Below are 16,709 nucleotides of genomic sequence, written 5' to 3'. Positions count from 1 at the left end.
GGTTCCTAGCTTCTCAGGAGGATGAGATCTGAGGGTTGTGGTTCAGGCCAACTAGGCAGGGCAAGAAAGCCAGTGAGAGTCTAATCTCCAATTAACTAAATAGCTGTGGCTTCAGTGGTAGTGTAATAGCCTTTGAGCCTTAGGAACAGCACCCAAGCCCCAGGACTGGTGCAAAAAAAGGGGAAAAAAGCCAACTCTGAGTGCACATACAACCTCCTCCACAGTGAGTACAGTAAAACACACACCTTTGAGTCAAGAGCAGGCTATTTGAATTACATGCAAGAAAACCTTGCCAAGCGCTATCCTAAAGCCATCCGTATTCCTGACTAACTTTAGCTGTTGAGATTTCAGAGATTTGTTAGTAAAAACATTCCCTTTGAACTTTCAGTAACAGAAGGCTGTTTTATGGCAGTTAATGACTTAAAACACAAATCTCAAATATTAAAACATTTATTCATATTATTCTCTTAAATGTATGTTCCCGCATGTTTGCCAGGCATTCACTACTCAAGAGTCGTGGAACTTTTGCGATCCAAGCAACTTGTGAAGCTCAAAATCATCAAAGACATCCTAGAAATAAAAAAGAAAAGCTTGAAAACATTTATCTGTGTCACATCTTAAGAATCTGACAACAAGACCTCAGCACAAGGTTTTTGTACTGAAAGATGTCACACCATTATTGTATTTAGCTCTGAATACCAGCACACATCGCTAGCTGCCCTTTACATTTAGCCACCAGCAACGAAACTAAACATCGTGAAGGCCCCTACTAAGTGTATTCTCCTTCAAGGCCATTGTATTTCCTAGCTTTGGTACAGGTGTACTAAATGTACGTTACCCCAACTTCCAAGTTACAATCCCGCCACTCACCTGACCTGAAGTCACCTTTGCGTCCCACGTGGTATCCAAACTAGAGCAATCCGCCCCAAGCACTTCATCTTTCACCTGAAGAGAATTATAGTTCAAATTGGTTAAGGGAAACCACACATCTGAGCTGGCCCACCTCAAAGATGACCTGCGCGTACGGACAGACACAAAAGCACGTACTGTTGCTGATGCAGCTCCAACACCGAAGATATCAGAATTTAAGGGCAGGAAAAGGCTGCAGAGCATTTATGTGCGCCTTTTTTGACACCGCATTCACTAGTTTCCAAAAGTGAACGGGCAACACAAAGGCTACGAGGACAGCCGCCCCGGACGGGCTCCAGCACCCAGCCTGGCCTGCTCACCCTCCGCCACGTCCGGCGTCTTCACCGGTACCCAGCCCCTCCGAGCTCGCACTCCACCGCGGGGCTGGCGGGCGCTCGTCCGCGCTGGTTCCCCGGGCCGCGCCGGGGCGAGAGCCGTCAGCCATCCAGGAAAAAGCAAGCGTCGGAACAGGCCGCAGGCCGCCTCGGGCCCCTCAGGGATTTTCCTGGAGAAAGAGACCACGTTAGGGCGCTGGCGTCCGCGCCCGGGGTCTGGAGCGCCCAGCTAGGCTCCGGGAGGGAGCGCCTGTCCGGCCCGCGCCCCGGTGTGGAAGGCCCCGCGGCGCACACGGCTCGCAACGCGCCGGCCGCCACGGCCTCCGCGGAAGGAAAGAAAGGCCGCGCCGCCTTCCCACAATGCTTTTCTACGGCCGGAAGGACCCACTGCCGCCGGGCGCGGGGTGGGGGGTGGGGGGGAGGAATGTGTGGAAGCGGACCGTACCATCTGCAGCCGCGCTCTCGACTGCGCCGTGCGGCCGGAGGGGAAAAGCGCGCAGCGGGAGCCGCGGGGCTGGTTTTCCAGAATGAGGCCCTCGGCGCACGCGCGGGCCCTCAGGACGTCCGCGGGAGCCCACTCTTGATAGGAAAAGTGTGCCGACGTGTGGCCCGGGGCCCAGAGCGCATGCGCGTAGGCAGTGCTGCGCGGACGGGGTAGGCCTAGAGGCCTCAGACTCGACGACGCGCGGCGGCCGCTCACCGGTCCACGGAGCGCCAGGTCATTCATTATCTATAATGATTCATGATGACGACACAGAAAACAAAAATAGACAATTAACAAATCGAGAGCTGGCTACTCAGGAGGCTGAGACATGAGGATTATGGTTCCAAGCCAGCCCAGGCAAGAACATGCGGAAAGACTCCAATTTACTAACAAAGCCGGAAGTGGAGCTGTGGCCGGAAGTGGAGCTGTGGCTCAAGTGGTAGAGCGCTAGCATTGAATGAAAGCGTTCAGGGAGAGAGCCCAGGCCTGGAGTTCAGGCACACACACACAGGTGCACACACACAGGTACACACACACACACACACACACAGTATAGCGCAGCGGTAGGGTGCTTATCCAGTACATTGGAGACCCTGGGTATTAACCCCAGCTCCATTATCACCAAACAACACTTGCACTGTTTCAGGCTCGGTCCTACATGGCCAGGAACCTGTCTTGCACCGTGAGCAGTGCCTGACATCCACCGGAAAGCATGCATTCTGTCACTCCACAGTGTTGGTGGGCAGAGAAGGATGCAAAAGGGTGCGAAGTGATAGAGCAGCGTTGTATGATAGAAATATTAACACTTGATCTTAGCTACAAGCAACCGTCCAATAAAAGTAGAGCAAGGACCAGGATTATATTTAAACACTCAAATTAGCCACCACATTCATAAAAACATACAAACAGGTTGTAGTGGTTTTTAATAATACCACTTTTACATAGTATCTAAACAGGTGATCAATATAAATTTACTAGTACGTTGTTTTACATCTTTAAATTCCTGCTAGCTCTTAAAAATCGTGTGCATATTTTATACTCTGGGCACATTTTAGTTCACACAAGGCATGTTTCAAATTTTCACTAGCTGCCAGGGCTAGTAATGGAAAGTCTGGAGGTGAACTTTGAGTAAAGTGTGTTTGGGTGGTCACGAAAGATCTGGAGTCAAAACCTGGTGCCAGTGGCTCACGTTTTTAATCCTAGACATTTGGAAGCTGAGATTTGAGTATCACAGTTCAAAGCCAACCCGTGGCAGAAAAATCTGCAAGATTCTATCTCTAGTTAGCTAGCAAAATAGCTCTATGAACAAGAGTGTAAGGCTCTGGTAATGGACCAGAAAAAAGGGAGAAAATGATCTGGAAACAGCAAGCTGTGGTCATGTAAGTAGCTGGCAGAGAGCAAGCAATGAAGTGACATGATGCCATGTATGAGACAGGCAAGTCATATAAGGTTCAGAACTGTGGAAGAAATTGGAGTTTTATGCTGAAATTTTAGAATTAAAATAGAGATAAGCAGAAGTTGTTATTTTTTTTTCTTCCTGGTAAGTGTGTGGTTAACAATGGGATCTCCTAGCTCCTATAAGTTCTATGAGAGACTTATCCAAAGATTAGCTTCAGCACCTTTGCTTCTTTTTTATTTTTTCATGCATTTTATTGTTATTAAAAGGTGCTGTACAGAGGGGTTAAAGTTATATAAGTCAGATAAAGAGTACATTTGTTTTTGAGCAATGTCACCCCTTCTCTTGTTCTCTCCTAGTTTTTACCTCTCATCTCCACCCACAGGTTGTATAGTTCATTTTCAACATAGTGTCCAGTGAGTATCACTGCTGCATTTGTTCACTTTTGTCCCTCCATTTGTGTCCCCTCTTAACCTTCCCAAAGACAGATAAAGGAATAAACAATACCAAAATAAAGAAAAGAAAAGAAAAAAGCAACAAAGAAAAAACCTATTGGTTCCATTTCCTGGAGTTCATTTAGATAAGCATTATTTTATATGATCAGATGCACATAGTTATTGTGTTTTGTGCTCCTCTCCTAAAAATATCCTCCTTTAGTCCCACTGTGTGAATGCCTAGAGACCTATATATTTTATCATGTACCAGTGTATTTTTTTAAATCATACAGTGTGTTTACTTGCAGATTTATAGCCACATTCTAGCTACCACAAATGAGGGAAACCATGCAACCTATGTTTCTCTGTGTCTGGCTTACTTTACTTAACATAATTTTTTTCCAAGTCTATTTCCTTATGAATAGTTCAATAGAGCTCCCTTATGACCTGGCAATTACATCCTAGGCATTTATCCAATAGAACATAAATAAGGCCACACTAAAGCTACCAGTACAATCATGATTGTTGCAGTATTGCTTACCATAGTCAAGATATGGAATCAATCAAGTGGATGAGCAGATCAAGAAAACATCTGTGTGTGTGTGTGTGTGTGTGTGTGTGTGTGTGTGTGTAGAGCGCTGAGAGAGGGGGGAGGGGAGGGAAGAATGGAATTCTACTTACCCATCAGAAATAATGATATTGCACTTTTGGTTTTTTTGTAAATAAAACACAAGGAAAAGAAAAAAGTCTCAACTAGTTGAATAAATTAAATACTTAGATTTTTTAATATCTTAGGCATAATTCCAAGCTGTTTGGGATAAAAGTTAAAGGAAATAAAAGAAAATTTAGTCCTACAGCCCAATAATCATTATGCAAAAGAAGCAGCCTGAATTATAAGAACATTAACTTGGGGCAACAGAAGGAAATGTGACAACCAAAAGAAGATAAAGTAACTCCAGACCTGTATTGGGAGCTTATCATAACATTTCGGAAGAAAGGCTGGACATGGAAGACAACAATACCAAGGACTGTCTTTTGATACTGAAGGCTACAGTGTGGGGGTTATAACAAGTCTTAGTCTTGCCTTCTTGATAGACAGAGTCACAGTGAGGAAATTCCCTTGGGCTGGGGAAACCAGCAGAGCTGGGCTTGCATCTGGGCTTGTAGGAAAATACCACCATTCAGAGCTTCGGTTTCCTCATTTATATAGGTCATACCTATACACATTTACTGTACAGATTAAAGCATTAAGGAAAGTTTGTGGTGTCATCTAGAATGGTGTATGCTGCATAATGACATCCAGAAAATGCCCCCAAAGAGCTAGGCTCTTCCTCTTGTTTACCCATCCCTCCTTGAGTATGGAAACTTACTGGATTAAATTCTAAAGGAAAAGGAAGATAATACTGCTTTTTTATTCTTTAATGGCTTTCAATTTTTGCTCCCACCTTATTCCTTACTCTTTCCTTGTCTATATATTTGCCCTAAACTTAAAATAGTGCAAGAACAGGCAGAAGCAAATCATTTGTTCCCTTATTAGATTCATATTGGGGTTCAGGAAATCATTTCTAAATAGTTCATTTCCCTGCTAATTTAACCTCACTTATTCTGGGAAGGAAAGTCCAGTAATGAAGTAGAAGAAAGGACCCGAGAAGAAGACAGGGGACATTTTCAACGTTCTCTTTCCTCCTGGCATGCCTGTGGGTCCATGAAAACATGGACTGACCTCAGTTTTCCAGAGTGGCAGACAGAATAATAGTTCTCAAAAGATGTTCACATCTGCATGCCCAGAATATGTGAATAAAGCACAATGCATAACAAAGGGGACTGTGTAGATGTGATTAATATTAGCGATCTTGAGGAGATGAAAATGTTAGAATGCACAAGAGTCAGAAAAACAGCAGAAGAGAGGCAAGCAGCAAGCAGCCCAAAGCCAAAGAATTTGGGCAACCTCTAGAATGAGGCAATGTCCCTGATCTCACAGCCAGCAGGGGAATAGGGAATGAATTTCTGCCCCTGCATGGAACCAAATTAAGGCACCAGCCTGACTAAGCATAGAAGCAGATTCTCCCTAGCCTCCAGAAAAGAACACGGCCCACTGATGTCCGGATTTTAGCCCAGTGAGACTCATGTTGTATTCCTACAGAGCAGTGAGATTAGTTCTAAATTTGTTAATTTGTAATGTCAGCAAGAGGAAACTAGTTCCTCCAGTTTGTAGATAACAGGTCATAGCACTTTTCAGGCTTCATATCATATTAGCCAGTAACTTATAAGTCAATGTTTTTTGGGGGGTAATTCTTAGACCTCATACTACTGTTACTACTCTCTCTCTCTTTCTTTTTCTCTGTGGTAGGTCATGGGGCCTGAAAAAATAAATGAAAGCTTAATAGACTTTGCCAGAGAACCACACAGATATCCAGGTACAGAGAACAAAGAAAGGTTTATTGCCGGGAAAGGGAGCCGGCTTGACTCCTCACAAGGGAGAATGAGAAGAAGCACTGGCTATTGTCTGAGGTGACCTATATAACCCAGAAGGTTTAGGAGAGACTAGAAGGGGCTAGGAGGCAGAGACCCTGGTGTGGACGTGTAGGCCATGGGCTTCATCATGGTGGACTAGGATATATGTCCACTATCCAAATAGTAGATAAGGGTCCTGCAGCTGCTCAGATCCGAAGGTCACTCTAAGGGGCTCTTGTTGCTTTTATGGTGGTAGCTGCCCCAGAGAAGTGCCATCCCAAGGTAAAGGGGGTTGGAAGATGATTATTTACTGCCTTTACTACATGGGTCTAGTGTTGCCTAGGAAGGGAGCATGCTAAGCTGTGAAGAAGGGAAGGAATGGATTAAGCTATGGGAAGGGAGCTCATTTTGCTAACAGGGCTTGAATTCAGGGCTTAGGCACTGTCCATGAGATCTTTTGCTCAAAGTTAGCACTCTACCACTTTGAGTTACAGGGCCACTTCCAGTTTTTGAGTGCTTAACTGGAGATAAGAGTCTCATAGGGAAGGGTAAACAAAGGAGGAGGCTGCAATGCTTGGTAAGAAATGTACGCATTATCCTGCCCATGTAACTGTAACTCCTCTGTACAGTATGTTCACAAATAAAATTAAATTAAATTAAAAAAAAAAAAAAGAGTCTCATAGGGACTTCTCTGCCCAGGCTGGCGTGGAGCTGAGATCTTGAGATCTCAGCTTCCTGAGTAGCTAGGATTACAGGTGTGAGCCACCGGTGCCAGGATTTTAAAGTATTTTAAAATCAAAATTTCTAACCAGTTGCTTCCTGTCCTGTCCCTTCCCCTCCCTTCCCATCTCTTCCCCTGTTGTGCTGGTCCTGTGGCTTGAACCCAGAGCCTGGGCTTTGCCCTTGAGCTATTTTGCTTAAGGCTATCACAGCTCCACTTGGCACTTTTTGGTGGTTGATTGGAGATACGAGTCTCACTTTCCTATCCGGGATGACTTTGAACCGTGATCCTCAAATATCAGCCTCATGAGTAGTTAGGGTTACAGGCCTGAGCCACTAGCACCTGGCTAACCAATTGCTTTTTACTATTTATAAATATCATTGTTTTTAACTATTGATATTAAATACTTTGACTAATTTATATAATTTAAAATAATTTGTAGATTCTTTTCTTTCTTTTAACAATCATGTCATGGGAAGTTTCTTTCCAGTTCTCACACGTGTGTGTGTGTGTGTGTGTGTGTGTGTGTGTATGTGTAAGTGTCCAGGCTGGGCCCTCTAAATCAATGTTGAATAGAATTACAACAGTGGACACTCTTATCTTACTCATGTGTTTTCAGCCTATGTGTATGATGTGCATGGCATTTTATACCTTTCCTATTGTTTATTGAGTTAGAGATATTTCCTTCTACTTTGCTAATAGTTGTCTTTGTAATTATTTATTAATATGAGTTTTGTTATTTTTTCTCACCTCTCTAGAGATGAAGAAGGGCTTTTTTCTTGTCATTTATTTGTGTGGTGAATTGCATTTTCTGAAGTTGAATCAACATAGCATTTCTAAAGGAAGTCAAATATGTCATTTCAAAAAATATTCCGCTGAGAATCACTGTAATTATGTTTCTGGATGAGTTGAGACTATAGTTGTCTTTTTTCAACTGTCTTTATTAGTTTGGAATTAAAATTACCAGATACCTACTCAAATAGGCTAGAGCCTATTTCCCCTTACGTTAAGTGACAGAATTAAGAGGTTAATTGTTAGCTCAAACTAATTTCTGAAATTGTAACTAAATGCAGTAAATAAACCTATATTGATAACAAACTATAACATTAGGAAGGGAATGTGTGTAATTTTTCTTCCCAAATAATATAGTAATGACTTTTTGGCTTGCTTTGCTTCCTTATTACATAAAGGTTAACATTTTCTCATCTTCTTTAGCTCTTATTCTAAACTATAGTGGGGGAAAGAAGTGTGCAAGGGAGGGTGAGTGTGAATGACCGCGCGGCTATGTCAGAGCGTTTGGCGCAGAGGATGGATGGCCCCCAGGAGGTGACCCTGCCTCAGTATCCGTGTGTGGAATGTCCTCTGCTGCCATGCACTATGCCTTCTGATAAGAAATTTATTGACAGAAATGTATCTATTATCTGGCTTAATTTTTTTTGGTGGTATAAGGGATCGAACCCAGAGCCTCTGCATACAAGCATTTTTATCTGGCTTTTTAAACCTCTGTTCTTCCTGCACTTATGTTCCTTTTCATTCTAATGTGTCACAAGATTGCCAATTTTATTAGTAGTTACTCAGTATTTTTTTAAAGTATTAACATTATTATAGCTAGCATTTATGTCACCTTAGCAGTAACAAATCACTCCAGTTTTGTTAAAGTAACTGAGTATTTTGTACATATTTATGCTTCAGGCTCACAAAAGGGGGCACTATAAAATCGACATTCTATATTGGTCTAGGCTTTGTACAGTACCATGCTGTCATTGTCCTTAATTATTGATATCCTGTGTCTTAAACTCCCCGCAGTTTCAGAAGAACCATTTAAATATCATGTAAAAAGTATGTTGAGAAAAGCTTTCTCTTTATTGAAGATATTTGATATAAAGTTGTTATACATTCTTTTTTAGTCATTTATTTCTTTATTTTTAAATTTTATTTTATTGTAAAGATGCTGTGCTATAAATTCTTGATTACCATATACCAAACAATTGCTGCTTACTCAAGAACAATGGAATATGCACAGTATGCCCAAGTAAAACCAAACTATTTAGGAGGAAGAGGAGTAACTACACAACCTGGCAAAAGGAAAACTAATGATTATCCTAAACCCTCAAGCACTTAATGAACAACAGTGTTCAATGGAGAACATTCGTGCATTCATGGAAACATCAAAATGAAATCCATTGCTGTGCACAATTTAATCCAGGTCAATCAGGAAAGGAAGTATGAGCAGGAGCTGGTGGCTTACACTTGTTATCCTGTCTACTCAGGAGGCTGAGATCTGAGACTTGAGGTCCAAAGCCAGTCCAGGCAGAAAAGTAGAAGGATAAAACTGGCCTAGGGGTGTGGGTCAGGTGGCAGAGTGTCTGCTTAGCAAGTGTAAGAAGTTGAGTTTGCTGATATGTGCCAGGAAAGGAAACAAGACTATCTCAAAAATCAAAGAGAGGCTCAGCGGGTGGTGCGAGTGTTAGAGTGCCTGACAAACTCAAAGCCCCTGGTTCAACTATCAGCAATGCCAGAAGAACAAAGAAAAAGAAAATGAGGTTTTACATGAACTGTTTGTGACTGGTTTATCTTTTTCTGTACCTTCAAGGGTGGCTTCGAGTAGAGGTAGGTCCATCCTTAAAGCACCTTTGACTAGACAATTTACAACAGCAGAAATTTGCTTCTTTAGTTCTGGAGGCTGGGAAGGCCAGGATCAGGCTCCCAACAGCTGCAGTGTCTAGTGTGGTCTGTTGTGCAATTCTTGCTGTTAGCTCAAGTGGCAGAAGGGCCAATAAGCTCCTCCAGCCCTTGCGTGACCTAATCACTGGCCAAAAGCCCAGCTCTGAACACCATCATCTTGGAGGTTAGGTTTCGACATATGAATTTTGAGTGGACACAGATTTTCAGATTATAGCAATGATGTAAATAGGATATAGGTTAAAAATAAATATTTATTTTTTTGAGGTACTGAGGTTTGAACTCAGAAATGACAGGCATATTTGACATTTAGAAAAAAGAAAAAAAATGATTGGTAGCATGTTGTGAAACAAACTTATTTTAGTTTTAAAAAATGAAAAAAAAAAACAAACAATTGTAATGTAAGGTAAATTAAGTAGGTAGGTTTCATTAGGTAGCCCATGAAGAGAACACTATGCGCTATTCAGGCAGGAAAAGAAGTTTACTCAACTGTTGCCCTGGCACTGTAGTACATGGCTTAAAGGGAGACCCACCCCCAGGCCAGAACTTATCTGGGCCAGGGACAGGAAGAGGTGTGGCCACATTGGATCTGGATGTGACCTCAGAGCCTGGGACCTGCCTACAGTCCAATGGAAGGCCTGGGGCAGCCCAGGATAAAACCTAGCAGGAGGGGGAGGAACTGCTTCCAGGTGTGCCAGTTACCTAGGTAACAGATACTGAGTGGAAACTTAGCCAAGAGGTAGGCAGGTGTCTGCACAGTGCCTTCATGGCCCCGGTGGACTTTATAGGTAAGAAAGGCTAGGTGAAAGTATTTGTTCCACCCTGAGCTCTGGTGGCTCATGTCTATAATCCTAGATTTTTAGGATGCTGAGATCTAGGTTTGAAGTCAACCTGGGCAGTCAAATCTGAGAGAAACTTATCTCCAATTAACCAGCAAAAATTGCTGGAGGTAGAAGTAGAAATGTGGCTTAAGTGGTAGAGTGCCAGCCATGAGCAAAAACACTGAAGGCAAGCAATAGGATCCGAGTCAAGTACTGACAAAAATAAATATAAATAAATAAATAAAATTGATAAAAAAAGGATAACTTGGAAAATGGTAAAGAAACTGGCTGCAATAGATGATAATACAGATAATACAGATTTTTTTTACCTTTTGACCCATGAAAAAAATTTAGTAAGTTAATAAAATGAGCAAGAAAATGATTGTTATTTAAAAAAAAATAACCTTTTGATAAGAAGTATCTTTCTATGCTATCTCAGAGGTAAATCTAGACAACTAATAGTCTTGATTTGCTAAATCTAAACTTTATATCCAAACTAACAGTTAAAGAGTAGTTCTATGAATACTTTTTCAGAACTGGAGTTTTGAACTCTGGGCCTTGTGCTTGCATTTTATCAGTGCAGCCATGATCCCAGTCACTTTTGCTTTGGTTTTTTATTCAGGCAGTTTCCCACTCTTTACCTGGGCCTTTTGGTTAGCTGGGATAACAGGCATGTATAATACTTCCCATTGTTGGCCAAATTTTTAAATGTAATTGTAACTAGTTTTCAAGGACAAAATATTTGTGTTTATCCATATAGACTGAAAAATCTGCAGAGACAGTGATAGAAGGAGATATTTCACAAAAGAGAATTCTGAATAACATGCAAACAAATCCTACAAAGTATTTTTTTGTAACCAGTAATTTATGCTAATACAAATCTAACCTTTGGTCTTGTTTCCTCATCTTTATGTGTTAATTTTTATTCAAATCTAAACCTTAGGTTTAAGTTTTTTGAATATTAACTTTTTTTTTGTTATAAAGATCATTTACAGAGGGGTTACAATTACGAGTCAGGTAAAGAATACATTTCTTTTTGAACAATGTCACCCTTCCCTTGTTCTCTCCCAGTTTTTCCCTCACATCCCTACCTACAAGTTGTTCATTTTCAACATAATGTCTAGTGAGTACCACTGATGCATTTGTATACCCTTTGTCCTTCCATTTCGGTGCCCCCATTATCTTCCCAAACACAGATAAATGAACAAACAAATCAAAAAGAAAGTTAAAACAACAACAAAGGAAAAAACCGCTTGTTTCCATTTTCTGGAGTTCATTTGTGTTCCTCCCCTAAGAGTATCCTCCTTTGGCCTCACTGTGTGAATGCCTAGAGTCCTGTATAATTCATCACGTCCTGATGTATTTTAAGTGTAGCCTTTGTACATGCACCATTTGTCTCATAGAGTTTGTCTTAGCTCATTCAACATGATTTGTTTTAGGTCCATCCATTTCCCTGCAAACTACATATTATTCTTTCTAATGGCTGTGTAAAATTCCATTGTGTATAGGTACCATGTTTTTTGAATTTGCTTCATCTATTTTCAGGCATTTGGGCGGTTTCCATAACTTGGCTCTTGTGAAGAGTTAAGTAATGAACATGGATTTGCAAGTGTCTTTATGGTATCCTGGTTTGTGATGTTCTGGGTAGATGCCTAGGATTGGTATGGCTGGGTTGTAGGGAAAGTCTATGATTAGTTGTTTGTTTTTTTGTTGGTCATGGAGCCTGAAATCAGGGCTTGGGCATTGTCCCTCAGCTCTTCAGCTCAAGGCTAGCGCTCTACCACTTGAGCCACAGCACCACTTCTGGCTTTTTCTGCTTATGTAGTTGTGAGGAATCGAACCCAGGGCCTCATGCATGCAAGGCAAGTACTCTACCACTGAGTCCCCTTCCCAGCCCCTATGATTCGTTTTTTGAGAAATTTGCAGACTGTTGTCCGGAGTGGTTCTGCCTGGTTTAAATTGCACTAATAGTGCGATAGGGTTCCATTTTCCCCACATCCCCACCAATATTTGTTTTTGGTTAGCCCATCTAACTGGAGTGTGATGTAATCTCAGTTATGATTTGCATTTCCTTTATGACCAGGGATGTTGAACATTTCCTTATATATTTACTTGCTATTCTTATCTCTTCTTCTGAGAAATTTGAATAATTAAAAAATAGCTTTTCTCTTTTATTTTTGTTCTATTTTGAGGTATAATTAACCATAATTTTTCTCACAGATTTTTCATTGTGGATTTATTAATCATTAAGTTGAATATGTTCACATATAATTTCAGATGTGGTTTGTCTTTATTTGGTTAGCAAAGGCTACATAAAACCTCTTGTACATCATCAGTTGAAGGAACTCTTAGAAAGGTGGCCTTGTCCATGACAGCCATAGTAAAATGGACTACTCAATGACTACAAAATCATGAAAATACTGACAGGCCTGCTGTTAGTACATGTAACTACCACCAGGTGGCGGTACAGGACAATCACAAACACTGATTTACAAAGTCACATCACACACCCACTTCAGTGTGAATGAAATTACAACCAAGTAACTATATTAAGTATAACCATCTCATTTTCCAGGAATTTTAAAACCTAGTTTCTATTCTAGTTTTTCAGAAATAAGGCATTGATTTTCTTATTTAAAAACCTTGTCTAGTTACATAGAAAAGACTTGATTTGGTAGGTTACTTTGTATTACCCCCCAAATGCCAGTTCAGAGAAGAATGCATGTCTCTCACTGGCAACAGTCTGTGTACTACAGATATATATGTCCTGAACCAACTGGGAAAGTAAGGCTGCTGTGGCCAGGAAATATACATAGGAATGCAGGCTGAATTATTCATAAGTACTTCTTTTGTGGGTTAGGCAGCTCATTCTGTCTTAATTTTTTTTTAGTCAGGTATGACTTGATTGCTATGATTAGTCACACTATGAAAAGAAATAGCTGCTAGACCAAAATATGTGTCTTTTATATTTATGACTAAGTATAGGTAGCATGTGGTTCATGTTCACATGATTCCAAGAACATTTTTAGAAAACTCTGTTTCCATGTCAGTAACTTTGCCTTTCCATGGTGCAACAGCCTTTCTTTCTTTTTTATAGTCCAAGACTGCAGCTCGAATTCTGTATCTGATGCTTTCAGGTGCTCTACCATCTATACCTTACTTCCAATCCCAGAGGTCTTTCTCTGGGAAGCAGACAGCCAGATCACAGGATAATGTCCTGTTGGGGGAATACTTTTGTGAGGACAGGATAGTCAAACAGCAATGACAGAACCTGGGTTTCTAATGAGTGGCATTCGTTGTATTACTACTAACATTTGTCCTGAGTGGGGGGAAAAGGGAACTTTGGTATAATTATGTGTACTGAGAATTGGTTTTCTATGGACTTCATTGATATTATATGGAGGAATATTGTTTGGGATGTCCTTTTTCTTTTGTTGAGGATATTTTAGGCACTTACCAACTTTGGATGGATGTGAAATTAAAGAGCAGAAATTAAATGGTCAAATCAGGATTTCAAAACTTTAGATTGGTAAAGATAGGAGATCACACGTTAGGACTGCTATTTGTTCTAATAGCTGTAACACATTTGGAAAAGACAAGAAATGTAGCTGGCAGTGACTACAGTATACATTAGTTGTACCAGGGTTGTCAGCACAATAAATGTCTACTTCGGTTTCCTTAGTTAGAAAGTGTGGCATGATGTCCTGAGCATAGTGTGGATGGGTGCTAGGCCTCATGTGGGGGTATTGACAGGCCATGACTTCCAGAAAAGGGCAAGCAACAGCTGTAATGCAAACGGCTTGATGAATGGAATGGCTTGAAGAGCTAAGTGTGGTAAGAACCTGTAGTATAAAAAAATGGGCTTATATGTTTTCTTGGGTGATCACAAAAGAGCCAGTTAAGATCAGGAGGGTGGAAACTTTAAAGAGACAGCTTTGTTTTTCATAGAACAAGTTTCTGATGGGTGAAAGCAGTCCCAGAGGTGAACCTCTCCATCATTAGAGGGTTCAAGCACAGACTGGTAGCATTTGGAAATACTTCAGCAACTGATAAGTCATTGAAAGAATTTAAAATTTCTTTTTAGTTGTGAGAACTTGTGTTTTTTCTTAAGCCACTAAGCTAACATGAATCTTTTTGAGAAGGCATGTTGAAAAACTCAGTATTAATTTACCCTGACAATCTTAATATGTGTCTTTTTGTTTGTTTCAGTTTCTTTAGATAACAGAGGCAATACTAGGATTTTAAATGTGACCTCTATTTCTTTTGCTTCTGAGTTATAGTCAAGTCTCCAATGTCAGGATAAACAGTTGTGCCTAGCACGCCCAGCTCCTAAAGGAACTTCCCTGGCATGTAATTTTAGGTGGCTGTGCAATCAATTTAACCAAATGAGCCCAGCTCTAATGGGAGTGGTGGAGTGGAAGAGACTGGTAGCAAGAGAGTGAGTCATTGGTGGGCTTTGGGCTGTGCCTTCCCCCATGAGGAAGGGCTGAGACAAGCCGATCTGTGTGTGCTGCCGTGTGAGAGACTCAGGGAATAGGATAATGCACTGGTTCAGACTGCTGGAGCTACTCTTGTCTGGCAGTGTTGCAAATGGGAGAAAGGACTTTTGTGGGGACATGGGAATGTCCTCTGTGGCAAAAGTGCATGTTTCTCCTAGATCAGTAGTAAGGTGATTTTTTTATGTTTGTTTTAAATTTTGATATGATTTCCCCATGTACCCCAGGGTGACCTCAAACTCATAATCATCCTGCCTCAACTTCTTCGATCTGAGATTACAGGCATGTACCACTTGGCTTGGAAAGAAGTGAGATAATTTTTTTTTGGTAGATGGAATAGTGGTGTTTTTATTACACAGCAGTCTGCAAGTAGCCGGTAGTTACAAAGGCCTGCAGCCCCCAAATACATATAACATGGGTAGGAAATAGGCCAGAGAGGAAAGAAAGAACAATAACAATACCAACAAACCAGCTCTGATGGAGAGATGAATTGGGACGCTATGATGACTAGAGGTGAGCCAGGAGACAGGACACAGGACAGGATCACATGGCACGGGGCATCCTGCCATGACACCTATGCCATCCGAGCCTAAATAGGGTCTGCACAGGGGGCAGGGTCACAGGACACTTCTAGTCCCAGGCACTGGGTTGACAGGTTCAGCAACCAATCATCCGAGTGCCTACTCATGTCTTCAGAGATCTGGGTATGCCTATCATCTGAGGGGGTTGGGGGGGCCCATCCTCCCTGCACCATGAAAACAAGAGGACATCTGAATTCTCTGAAGCAGAGCCCGACTAGCTCAAGCTAGGCATCTGCATTTCAAAGAATGGCTTGTCTCACCTCTAGGCCTTTGGAGCTGGGTGGACCCCCCCCCCCCATCTCCTGCGTAGGCACCAGGATAGTGGCAAGAAATTATTTAGGCTCAACCACCTTACTTCATCCCGCCTTTTCTTTTATGTACTGAAATCATCAAATCATTGACTTCTCTGTAAGAGGGCTGAAGCTTTGCCTGGGCTGTTACCTCTTGTAATTTAAGGAGTCTCCAGCAGTTAATGTTGGCTCCGTATGGTTAGTACCCATCTAGTAAGGGGACTTTGAACTGTCTTTTCCTAGGTCAGGCAGGGTAAAGTTTACAAATCTATGTCCCACCAACAAAGTCTTAGGTTTGGCAGATCCAAAGCAGTCTTTTACTGGGAAGCATTCAGGGTGATGGCGTCAAGCAAGAGTCCAGTCCACTCTCACCATGGTGGAGGTGGTCAGGATGATGATGTAGATTTCCCTCCAGGTGATATCAGCCCGTCTGTGAGCTTTCCCCAGAGGGGCGGGCAGCAGCAGCAGCATCTCCCAGCAGTTCCCATGGGTTGTCACACCTCCTGCTAGGCTGCCTGCAAATCCTACACAGACTGATTAAAGAAGCTTTACCTAAGTCCTGACTTTAGTGAAATCTCCCAATATTTTCCTGGTTGTACACTGGCTTTTGTGGGCTGGCACTTCATTGGTTTAAGGCAGGTTTTAGGCAGTGGTCCCTGGGTAATTTTAACATGGTGACAACTTTTTATTAACCAGATTTCTTTTAAATAAGGCTACGATTTCCTAGGCAGACACAGAAGGCTTGGGCTTTAACTACCTTTTTTACAAGAGTAGTCTCTACACTTGCACACTTGTTACTATTGTTTCCATGCCTCTTCCTTTAATTTATCCTGCCTCATTTTTAAACAATGACTCTGGTCTCTTGATCTTAAAGGGGATTGATGGGTGAAGATCCATCTTCTGAAACTTGTTTAAGCTGACTCATGGGCATTGACCCTACTTAGCCAGGAACCTATAACCTTAGCCTATTTTACCAAGGGGTTGACAGGATTAGATATCATTAAAAGCACTATTTTACTCCAAACTGGAAATCATAAAGAACATTTAATTTCTAACAACTTCACAGACATTTCCTTGGCCACAGCAGTGTAGCCTGTTTAGCACTC

At 41.7% G+C, this 16,709-nt stretch overlaps 1 long non-coding RNA gene and 1 other non-coding gene across 2 annotated transcripts; both read right to left on the bottom strand.

The window, feature by feature from the left end:
* Nucleotides 1-434: 434 nt before the first annotated feature.
* Nucleotides 435-1,584, bottom strand: LOC122118169. Its single transcript, XR_006149294.1, has 3 exons — nt 1,230-1,584; nt 871-945; nt 435-570 (listed from the first exon to the last, which is right to left on the bottom strand). It is a non-coding gene; the product is annotated as an uncharacterized LOC122118169 (long non-coding RNA).
* Nucleotides 1,045-1,178, bottom strand: LOC122118290. Its single transcript, XR_006149324.1, has one exon. It is a non-coding gene; the product is annotated as a small nucleolar RNA SNORA13 (small nucleolar RNA).
* Nucleotides 1,585-16,709: the final 15,125 nt, after the last annotated feature.

This window comes from Dipodomys spectabilis, unplaced genomic scaffold (genome assembly GCF_019054845.1).
Source record: "Dipodomys spectabilis isolate Male_0828 unplaced genomic scaffold, ASM1905484v1 ptg000147l, whole genome shotgun sequence".
Classification (NCBI taxonomy): Eukaryota; Metazoa; Chordata; class Mammalia; order Rodentia; family Heteromyidae; genus Dipodomys; species Dipodomys spectabilis.
This window is presented reverse-complemented; position numbering and strand designations above follow the sequence as displayed.